The 11,406-nt window shown below is 43.4% G+C and overlaps 1 long non-coding RNA gene across 1 annotated transcript; it reads left to right on the top strand.

The window, feature by feature from the left end:
- The first annotated feature begins 260 nt into the window (after window positions 1–260).
- LOC120037028 lies at window positions 261–3,252 on the top strand. The gene is made up of 2 exons (XR_005474733.1): window positions 261–307; window positions 2,755–3,252. It is a non-coding gene; the product is annotated as an uncharacterized LOC120037028 (long non-coding RNA).
- The last annotated feature ends 8,154 nt before the right edge of the window (window positions 3,253–11,406 follow it).

Here is an 11,406-nt window from a genome sequence, read left to right as displayed (position 1 = left end):
GTATCATCTATAATGTATTGTTGTTCTCTGTCTATTTCCCTGGTGATACTGCAGGATGTGGTGGGGTTCGCTCCCTTCATCAACCTCCAGATCTACGCTAAAGTACATCTGTATTACTCACCCAACCAACTGGAAACAGGTAGGCTAGCTAGGCTAAGGAACATCTGTATTACTCATCCAACCAACTGGAAACAGGTAGGCTAGCTAGGCTAAAATACATCTGTATTACTCATCCAACCAACTGAAAACCGGTAGGCTAGCTAGGCTAAAGTACATCTGTATTACTCATCCAACCAACTGAAAACAGGTAGGCTAGCTAGGCTAAAATACATCTGTATTACTCCTCCAACCAACTGAAAACAGGTAGGCTAGCTAGGCTAAGGAACATCTGTATTACTCATCCAACCAACTGGAAACAGGTAGGCTAGCTAGGCTAAAGGACATCTGTATTACTCCTCCAACCAACTGGACACATGTAGGCTAGCTAGGCTAAATGACATCTGTATTACTCATCCAACCAACTGGAAACAGGTAGGCTAGCTAGGCTAAAATACATCTGTATTACTCATCCAACCAACTGAAAACCGGTAGGCTAGCTAGGCTAAAGTACATCTGTATTACTCATCCAACCAACTGAAAACAGGTAGGCTAGCTAGGCTAAAATACATCTGTATTACTCCTCCAACCAACTGAAAACAGGTAGGCTAGCTAGGCTAAGGAACATCTGTATTACTCATCCAACCAACTGGAAACAGGTAGGCTAGCTAGGCTAAAGGACATCTGTATTACTCATCCAACCAACTGGACACATGTAGGCTAGCTAGGCTAAATGACATCTGTATTACTCATCCAACCAACTGGAAACAGGTAGGCTAGCTAGGCTAAAATACATCTGTATTACTCATCCAACCAACTGAAAATAGGTAGGCTAGCTAGGCTAAAGGACATCTTTATTACTCATCCAACCAACTGGACACATGTAGGCTAGCTAGGCTAAATTACATCTGTATTACTCATCCAACCAACTGACAACATGTAGGCTAGCTAGGCTAAAATACATCTGTATTACTCATCTAACCAACTGGAAACATGTAGGCTAGCTAGGCTAAAGGACATCTGTATTACTCATCCAACCAACTGGAAACAGGTAGGCGAGCTAGGCTAAGGAACATCTGTATTACTCATCCAACCAACTGGAAACAGGTAGGCTAGTTAGGCTAAAATACATCTGTATTACTCATCCAACCAACTGAAAACCGGTAGGCTAGCTAGGCTAAAGTACATCTGTATTACTCATCCAACCAACTGAAAACAGGTAGGCTAGCTAGGCTAAAATACATCTGTATTACTCCTCCAACCAACTGAAAACAGGTAGGCTAGCTAGGCTAAGGAACATCTGTATTACTCATCCAACCAACTGGAAACAGGTAGGCTAGCTAGGCTAAAGGACGTCTGTATTACTCCTCCAACCAACTGGACACATGTAGGCTAGCTAGGCTAAATGACATCTGTATTACTCATCCAACCAACTGGAAACAGGTAGGCTAGCTAGGCTAAAATACATCTGTATTACTCATCCAACCAACTGAAAACCGGTAGGCTAGCTAGGCTAAAGTACATCTGTATTACTCATCCAACCAACTGAAAACAGATAGGCTAGCTAGGCTAAAATACATCTGTATTACTCCTCCAACCAACTGAAAACAGGTAGGCTAGCTAGGCTAAGGAACATCTGTATTACTCATCCAACCAACTGGAAACAGGTAGGCTAGCTAGGCTAAAGGACATCTGTATTACTCATCCAACCAACTGGACACATGTAGGCTAGCTAGGCTAAATGACATCTGTATTACTCATCCAACCAACTGGAAACAGGTAGGCTAGCTAGGCTAAAATACATCTGTATTACTCATCCAACCAACTGAAAACAGGTAGGCTAGCTAGGCTAAAGGACATCTTTATTACTCATCCAACCAACTGGACACATGTAGGCTAGCTAGGCTAAATTACATCTGTATTACTCATCCAACCAACTGACAACAGGTAGGCTAGCTAGGCTAAAATACATCTGTATTACTCATCTAACCAACTGACAACAGGTAGGCTAGCTAGGCTAAAATACATCTGTATTACTCATCTAACCAACTGGAAACATGTAGGCTAGCTAGGCTAAAGGACATCTGTATTACTCATCCAACCAACTGGAAACATGTAGGCTAGCTAGGCTAAAATACATCTGTATTACTCCTCCTTCCAACTGGAAACATGTAGGCTAGCTAGGCTAAAATACATCTGTATTACTCATCTAACCAACTGGAAACATGTAGGCTAGCTAGGCTAAAGGACATCTGTATTACTCATCCAACCAACTGGAAACATGTAGGCTAGCTAGGCTAAAATACTTCGGTATTACTCCTCCTTCGAATTGGAAACAGGTAAGCTAGCTGACGCTTCTCAGAATCAGCTAAATATTTGAATCTTTTTGCTCTAAATACCTGTTTAGGTGTGTAATCCTATGTATTCATGCAGTATCAATGTTATGTAACTACAAATCTCCTGAAGTGTGCACTTGTTCACCACTCCCCATATATAAAGTATTGGATAGGTGTAGGTACGGGCTAGACCGTTTCCACAATGTTTATTATACCAGTAATTACCAGTAAATGCAGTGCATACTTAGGGACAAAGGACAGAATATTGGACTCTACTTAATGTTCTGCAGTCTATGTAACCAGCGGTATTGTTTTTTTGCAGGTTTTCCTCCACTAGGAGAATGACCTGTTTCAATTGAAACACACCCTGTGTGCTGGGACGTCAATTAAGCAATTCAAGGACAAACAAAAACGGATGTATATGGGAAATATATTGTAGAACTTGTCTCTTATTTATTACAGTGATGTTGCAGATTATAATTATGCACTTAGGAAAAGACTGAAGGAAGCCATGCACTTTTCAGTAACGCTGTCATGAGTCCAAAAGATTCCTGCAGTATTTATTTGTATTTCATCACACCCTAACAACACTTTAGATGTTCTTGTGATCTATAGCTTTAGAAAAGGACCATTCCAACCAAAGGAGAAGACGTAAATATAAGAGCATATTGTTGAGTTTTTGTGTGTTTATTGACATGTTACTCTGCTAAATGTATGATACATACACCTCTAAATGTTTCATTCAGATTAGCTAGGTGAACTTTTTATATATTAGGTAGGTACACTTTTTATATGACGTAAATAAACGTTTTATATTGTGTGTTTGCATTGACCTTACATTGACTGAAACTATGCTCTTACAATATCCGTTTTAATGGTAGTTGAGCTGATCAGTTCAGGCCTGGCCCACCATTTTGTTAAAATGTCATTTTAAAATGTTGTAAGAATCTGGATACCATGATCTTGAAATCCTCCTTTTGTCTGTTTACTTCAGGAAATCTGGTTTTCCATTGAACGTCTGAAAACATGTAGGACTAGTTGTAAAACCACATTAGTTCAATAAGCTTTCTCATATGGTAGGCTATGAAGAAGGACACATTTCTGTTTGTTTTTTCAATAGTCACATATTACAATCCCAGTTTTACATCTTGGAAGAAACATGAGAAGAACTTGCAGTGTAAAGTACATTTTAATGTGATTGGCTGATCACCCCACATTGTATTGTTTCACTGAGGAGTTGCAGTATTGAAAACGGTTGTATTCTATGTGTAATGAGGACCATCCAATCATGTCTATCTGAGAATATAAAGTTTCTATCTATAACCTATGAGCTTTGTCTTGCTAGTTATCGTACTACATTATCTCTGGGTGGCAGTTGGAAGGAACAGGACTTCTCTTTGTGTAGACATAACATTACAACCAGAAGGAATGTTCTCTTCCTGTAACAAACATATGCCTGTACATGTGCACGTCGGTGAACTTCAAGTGAAATGGTTTGAAAACGTACTTCAATTCAGGCATGGAAGGTGCCACTGTACTACTAATTATCCCACAATGCTCACTGCGAGTTGAGAAGTTGGGTATTTTTTACTGTCACAGTACTCAATCTCCTGACTGTTAATGCACCAGGCTGGGAGCAACACAGGGTCAGTATTACAGCCTTACCCTTGTAACAGTTTAGGGGTTAAATGCCTTGCTCAAGGCCACAATGGGAGTAGGGGATGGCACCAGCCCTGTGCCTGTTGTCTTTTAATGCTGTGCTTGATTTAGCTTACCTGGTGCAATAGACTAGTCCCAAAAGTGCAAACCCCACTCACCCATCGGCACTCCAGACAGGCTCAAGCAAACGCTCAAACAACAGGCTGAATGAAATCAACTTGAACTTTAATACTGTTGGTTCTACTACAGGAACCCTCACATGCTGACAGCTCTCTGACTAGCTGGAGGATCCAGTGTTACACCTCCTCACAGTAATATTATGCCAGTAAATATCTGAAGGCAAATGCACAAACATACAGAGATAGTCCTGAGGTAACCAAATACTGTATATGAACAATGTTGTGTATTTTGAAGTGTTCTTGTGGGTTGGCTAAGGCTTAATGCCCGAGGAGGCCAGAGTAACCTATTATGCTTTTGAGAATAGAATGTTGATGCCTGGACGATGTAGAAACGAGTGTAGAATTGCATCATTTAAATGTAGGCTTTTCTTAAATACGTCTGCAAGACATCTTGCCAATTAACAAACTATGTCTAAACTGCATCTTCCCAATGCGTAATGTATATAGGTTACATTGTGCCTACGTTGGGCAGAGGTTTGTGTGCTGTCTGGGATCAGGCATCAAATCAGCACGAAATGACAGGGGGAGAACATCATCATTGAAAGCACATAGAACATCATACATATTTATTGCCTGATGATCTTCCTTGATTTTTGGGGTCGGCAGGTAGCCTAGAGGTTAGAACATTGGACCAGTATCCGAAAGGTTGCTGGATTGAATCCCCGAGCTGACAATAATAAAAATCTGTCGTTCTGCCCCTGAACAAGGCAGTTACCCCACTGTTCCTAGGCTGTCGTTGTAAATAAGAATTTGTTCTTAACTGACTTGCCTAGACTGTGGAGTTTTTCAGGATAAAAAAATGAACAGAAAGGAGCTAAGCACAGCCAAAGTCATAGAGGACAACCTGATTCAGTCTGCTTTCCACCAGACACTGGGAGATGACTTCACCTTTCAGCTGGACAACAACCTAAAACACACATCTACACTGAGGTTCTATACCAAGACGACATTGAATGTTCCTGAGGGGACTAGTTACAGGTTTGACTTGAAAATATATGGCAAGACTTGAAAGTGTCCATCTAGCATTGATCAACAACCAACTTGACAGAGCTTGGAGAATTTTGAAAAAAGAATAATGGGCAAATATCCAATCCAAGGCTCTTAAGACTTACCCAAAAAGACCTGCGGCTGTAATCGCTGCCAAAGGTGATTGTAACGTATTTTTTTCGATGTGCTACAGGCCAGAACAAGCCTGTTTGACATGTTGTTTTGCATATGGATGTGGATTCATCTGGATCATAACAGTCTTCTAGGGTTGTGATGACAGAGGCTGTGGTCATAGAGCTGTGTGGTCTTCAGTGTGCTGGGAACATGGTCAATTAAAGACCTGTTGTGGACGTTAACCTCATTTATTTATTCATCACTTTGTTCATCTTACCAGGTTGGTGGTTTACTGGGAACTAATGATATTGTCTTATATTGGTTTATCTTGTCAGAGAACACACTGGCAGGTTTGGATATAACAGTTACACCAGGTTGTCTGGACCAGAACACACTGCAGGCCTGATATAAAATGGCGCTACAAGATGGCGTAGCAGTCAGACGTCTTTGTCTTGTCTCGTCCCATGTATATATATTTTTATATATTTTTCTTCACATTAAAAAAAATATTTTTCCTAAACCTCAACTTCAAAATACTCTCCCGCAACCCACCTCACCCAATGTGGTGTGGATCTGTTTTTTTCTAAAGTATTTCTATTTACCTCCGAACTGGAATACCTCAACTGAAGCTAGCTAACTAGCTACCAGCTATCAGTCAGTTAACCACTGCTAGCGGTCATCAGCTAACCTTTAGCTCGGAAAGGCTCTCGCCATTTCGTACAACCCGTTTCAAACCAGAGCATACCGGACCTATTTTTCTCTCCATATCTCCGGATTCCTGCCGCAAACTCTGAACCTTTTCATCTGGATCATCGCAGCTAGCTAACCGCAACCCGGGTTGACTACTCCTGGCTAACGTTTCCGTCCCGGAGCTAGCACCAACTAGCCTGGAGCTAGGCAATGCTAGACCCATCTCCCGGCTAGGGCTCCTGGCTACTCCTGAAGCCCACTCCTCGACTACAATATCCGGACCCCTTCTACTGCCGGTATGGGGCACGGAACCCCCCCGATCCTTCACGACTGGAATACCGACATAATCTGCCCAAGGAATCCAACAGGCCCCTCAGGCGTGACTATCCCCTGAAGGCCCATTCTACTAACCGCGGCCTGCTAGCTATCTAGAGCATATTGGACTGTTAGCTGATCATCGGCCAGTTTCTTGGACCACTATAACCCATTTTGCCAATTGGACTTGGACCCCTCTGCTACTTGGAACCCTACTAATTCCACGACTGGTCTATCGACATCACCGCACGAGGAGGAGAAAACAGAAATTTCCCCATCGCGACGTCCCTCTAAGGCCCGTATGCTAGCTTGCTAGCCCAGGGCCTACTAACTGCTAGCTTGCTATCCCCGGCCTGCTAACTGTCTGAATCGCCGTGACCCCAACCACTCACTGGACCCCTACGATCACTTGGCTACGCATGCCTCTCCCTAATATCAATATGCCTTGTCCATTACTGTCCTGGTTAGTGATTACTGTCTTATTTCACTGTAGAGCCTCTAGCCCTGCTCAATATGCCTTAACCAACCATGTTGTTCCACCTCCCACATGTGATGACATCACCTGGTTTAAACGTCTCTAGAGACTATATCTCTCTCATCATTACTCAATGCCTAGGTTTACCTCCAATGTACTCTCTTCCTACCATAACTTTGTCTGTACATTATGCCTTGAATCTATGCTATCGTGCCCAGAAACCTGCTCCCTTTTCTCTCTGTTCCAAACATGCTAGACGGTCAGTTCTTATAGCCTTTAGCCGTACCCTTATCCTACTTCTCATCTGTTCCTCTGGTGATGTAGAGGTTAATCCAGGACCTGCAGTGCCTAGCTCCACTCCTACTCCCCAGGTGCTCTCATTTGTTGACTTCTGTAACCGTAAAAGCATTGGTTTCATGCATGTTGACATTAGAAGCCTACTCCCTAAGTTTGCTTTATTCACTGCTTTAGCACATTCTGCCAACCCGGATGTCTTAGCCGTGTCTGAATCCTGTCTTAGGAAAACCACCAAAAACCCTGAAATTTCTATCCCTAACTATACAATTTTCCGCTAAGATAGAACTGCCAAAGGGGGCGGTGTTGCAATCTACTGCAAAGATAGCCTGCAGAGTTCTGTCTTACTATCCAGGTCTGTACCAAAACAATTCGAGCTTCTACTTCTGAAAATTCACCTTTCCAGAAACAAGTCTCTCACCGTTGTCGCTTGCTATAGACCACCCTCTGCCCCCAGCTGTGCCCTGGACACCATATGTGAATTGATTGCACCCCATCTATCTTCTGAGCTCATGCTGCTAGGTGACCTAAACTGGGACACGCTTAACACCCCGTCAATCCTACAATCTAAGCTTGATGCCCTCAATCTCACACAAATTTATGAACCTACCAGGTACAACCGCAAATCCGTAAACACGGGCACCCTCATAGATATCATCCTAACTAACTCGCCCTCCAAATACACCTCTGCTGTTTTCAGACAAGATCTCAGCAATCACTGCCTCATTGCCTGCATCCGTAATGGGTCTGCGGTCAAACGACCACCCCTCATCACTGCCAAACGCCCTCAAAAACACTTCAGCGAACAGGCCTTTCTAATCGACCTGGCCGGGGTATCCTGGAATGACATTGACATCATTTCGTCAGTAGAGGATGCCTGGTTATTCTTTAAAAGTGCCTTCCTCACCATCTTAAATAAGCATGCTCCATTCAACAAATGTAGAACCAGGAATAGATATAGCCCTTGGTTCACTCCAGACCTGTCTGCCCTTGACCAGCACAAAAACATCCTGTGATATGCAACTTTTCAGGGAAGTTAGGAACCAATATACACAGGCAGTTAGGAAAGCTAAGGCTAGCTTTTTCAAACAGAAATTTTCATCCTGTAGTACAAACTCCAAAAAGTTCTGGGACACTGTAAAGTCCATGGAGAATAAGAGCACCTCCTCCCAGCTTCCCACTGCACTGAGGCTAGGAAACACTGTCACTATCGATAAATCCACAATAATTGAGAATTTCAAGAAGCATTTTTTTATGGCTGGCCATGCTTTCCACCTGGCTACCCCTACCCCGGTCAACAGCCCTGCGCTCCCCACAGCAACTCGCCCAAACCTCCCCCACTTCTCCTTCACCCAAATCCAGATAGCTGATGTTCTGAAAGAGCTGCAAAATCTGGACCCGTACAAATCAGCCGGGCTAGAAAATCTGGACCCTCTCTTTCTAAAATTATCTGCCGAAATTGTTGCAACCCCTATTACTAGCCTGTTCAACCTCTCTTTCGTATTGTCTGAGATTCCCATAGATTGGAAAGCTGCCGTGGTCACCCCCCTCTTCAAAGGGGGAGACACTCTAGACCCAAACTGCTACAGACCTATATCTATTCTACCCTGCCTTTCTAAGGTCTTTGAAAGCCAAGTTAACAAACAGATTACTGACCATTTTGAATCCCACCGTACCTTCTCCGCTATGCAATCTGGTTTCAGAGCTGGTCATGGGTACACCTCAGCCACGTTCAAGGTCCTAAACGATATCATAACCGCCATCGATAAGAGACATTACTGTGCAGCCGTATTCATCGACCTGGCTAAGGCTTTCGACTCTGTCAATCACAACATTGGCAGACTCAATAGCCTTGGTTTCTCAAATGATTGCCTCGCTTGGTTCAACAACTACTTCTCTGATAGAGTTCACTATGTCAAATCGGTGGGCCTGTTGTCCGGACCTCTGGCAGTCTCTATGGGGGTGCCACAGGGTTCAATTCTCGAGTTGACTCTCTTCTCTGTATACATCAATGATGTTGCTCTTGCTGCTGGTGATTCTCTGATACACCTCTACGCAGACGACACCATTCTGTATACCTCTGGCCCTTCGTTGGACACTGTGTTAACTAACCTCCAGATGAGCTTCAATGCCATACAACTCTCCTTCCGTGGCCTCCAACTGTTCTTAAATGCAAGTAAAACTAAATACATGCTCTTGAACCAATCGCTGCCGCACCTGCCCGCCCGTCCAGCATCACTACTCTGGACGGTTCTGACTTAGAATATGTGGACAACTACAAATACCTAGGTGTCTGGTTAGACTGTAAACTCTCCTTCCAGACTCACATTAAACATCTCCAATCCAAAATTAAATCTAGAATCGGCTTCCTATTTGCAACATCCTTCACTCATGCTGCCAAACATACCTTTGTAAAACTGACCATCCTACCAATCCTCGACTTCGGCGATGTCATTTACAAAATAGCCTCCTACACTCCACTCAACAAATTGGATGCAGTCTATCACAGTGCCATCCGTTTTGTCACCAAAGCCCCATATACTACCCACCACTGCGACCTGTATGCTCTCGTTGGCTGGCCCTCGCTTCATACTCGTCGCCCACTGGCTCCAGGTCATCTACAAGTCTCTGCTAGGTAAAGCCCCGCCTTATCTCAGCTCACTGGTCACCATAGCAGCACCCACCTGTAGCACGCGCTCCAGCTGGTATATCTCACTGGTCACCCCCAAAGCCAATTCTTCCTTTGGCCGCCTCTCCTTCCAGTTCTCTGCTGCCAATGACTGGAACGAACTGCAAAAATCTCCGAAGCTGGAGACTCTTACCTCCCTCACTATCTTTAAGCACCAGCTGTCAGAGCAGCTCACAGATCACTGCACCTGTACATCTGTAAATAGCCCATCCAATCTACCTCATCCCCATACTGTATGTATTTATTTATCTATCTTGCGCCTTTGCACCCCAGAATCTCAACTTGCACATTCATCCTCTGCACATCCTACCATTCCAGTGTTTAATTGCTATATAGTAATTACTTTGCCACCATGGCTTATTTATTGCCTTACCTCTCTTATCCTACCTCATTTGCACATGCTGTATATAGATTTTCCTACTGTATTATTGATTGTATGTTTGTTTATTCCATGTGTTGTTGTATGTGTCAAATGCTTTGCTTTATCTTAGCCAGGTTGCAGTTGCAAATGAGAACTTGTTCTCAACTAGCTTACCTGGTTAAATAAAGGCGAAAAAAAGACAGGTACACCAGGTTGTCTGGCCCAGAACACACTGCAGGTCTGATATAACAGTTACACCAGGTTGTCTGGACCAGAACACACTGCAGGTCTGATATAACAGTTACACCAGGTTGTCTGGACCAGAACACACTGCAGGTCTGATATAACAGTTACACCAGGTTGTCTGGACCAGAACACACTGCAGGTCTGATATAACAGTTACACCAGGTTGTCTGGACCAGAACACACTGCAGGCCTGATATAACAGTTACACCAGGTTGTCTGGACCAGAACACACTGCAGGCCTGATATAACAGTTACACCAGGTTGTCTGGACCAGAACACACTGCAGGTCTGATATAACAGTTACACCAGGTTGTCTGGACCAGAACACACTGCAGGCCTGATATAACAGTTACACCAGGTTGTCTGGACCAGAACACACTGCAGGCCTGATATAACAGTTACACCAGGTTGTCTGGACCAGAACACACTGCAGGCCTGATATAACAGTTACACCAGGTTGTCTGGACCAGAACACACTGCAGGTCTGATATAACAGTTACACCAGGTTGTCTGGACCAGAACACACTGCAGGTCTGATATAACAGTTACACCAGGCCGTTCTTCTCCACGTCTCTTTTGGACGTCCTGGATTTCTCTTCCCATCCTGTGTACTGTGTATTAATTGCAGGCTGTGTTTTGGTGATAGTCTGCATACTATATGTCCCATCCATTGCCATCTTTTGTTCTTCACCATCAAGGTCAAGGGTGTTGTGTCTGTCTCAAATTAAACGTCCCCTCAAACAGATCTTTATTCATCCATTGTCAGTGGAAATGTGTATATTTCCTGCCACAGACAGTACCCAACCCTCTGAAACACTGTTCACGTAACAGGCAATTAAACAATTAAGATATATTTCATCTGAAAATGTTTATTGAAAACATAAATACATTTGCCCAATAAGCACTTGTTGTCTTTAAAAGACAGTGTTACAGTTGTTGTTTAGCTAAAATGGTTCTATGTAGAT

The sequence above is a fragment of the Salvelinus namaycush genome, unplaced genomic scaffold (assembly GCF_016432855.1).
Source record: "Salvelinus namaycush isolate Seneca unplaced genomic scaffold, SaNama_1.0 Scaffold1549, whole genome shotgun sequence".
NCBI classification, from domain to species: Eukaryota; Metazoa; Chordata; class Actinopteri; order Salmoniformes; family Salmonidae; genus Salvelinus; species Salvelinus namaycush.
Note: the sequence above shows the minus strand (reverse complement) of the source record. Positions and strands in the feature narration are given on the sequence as shown.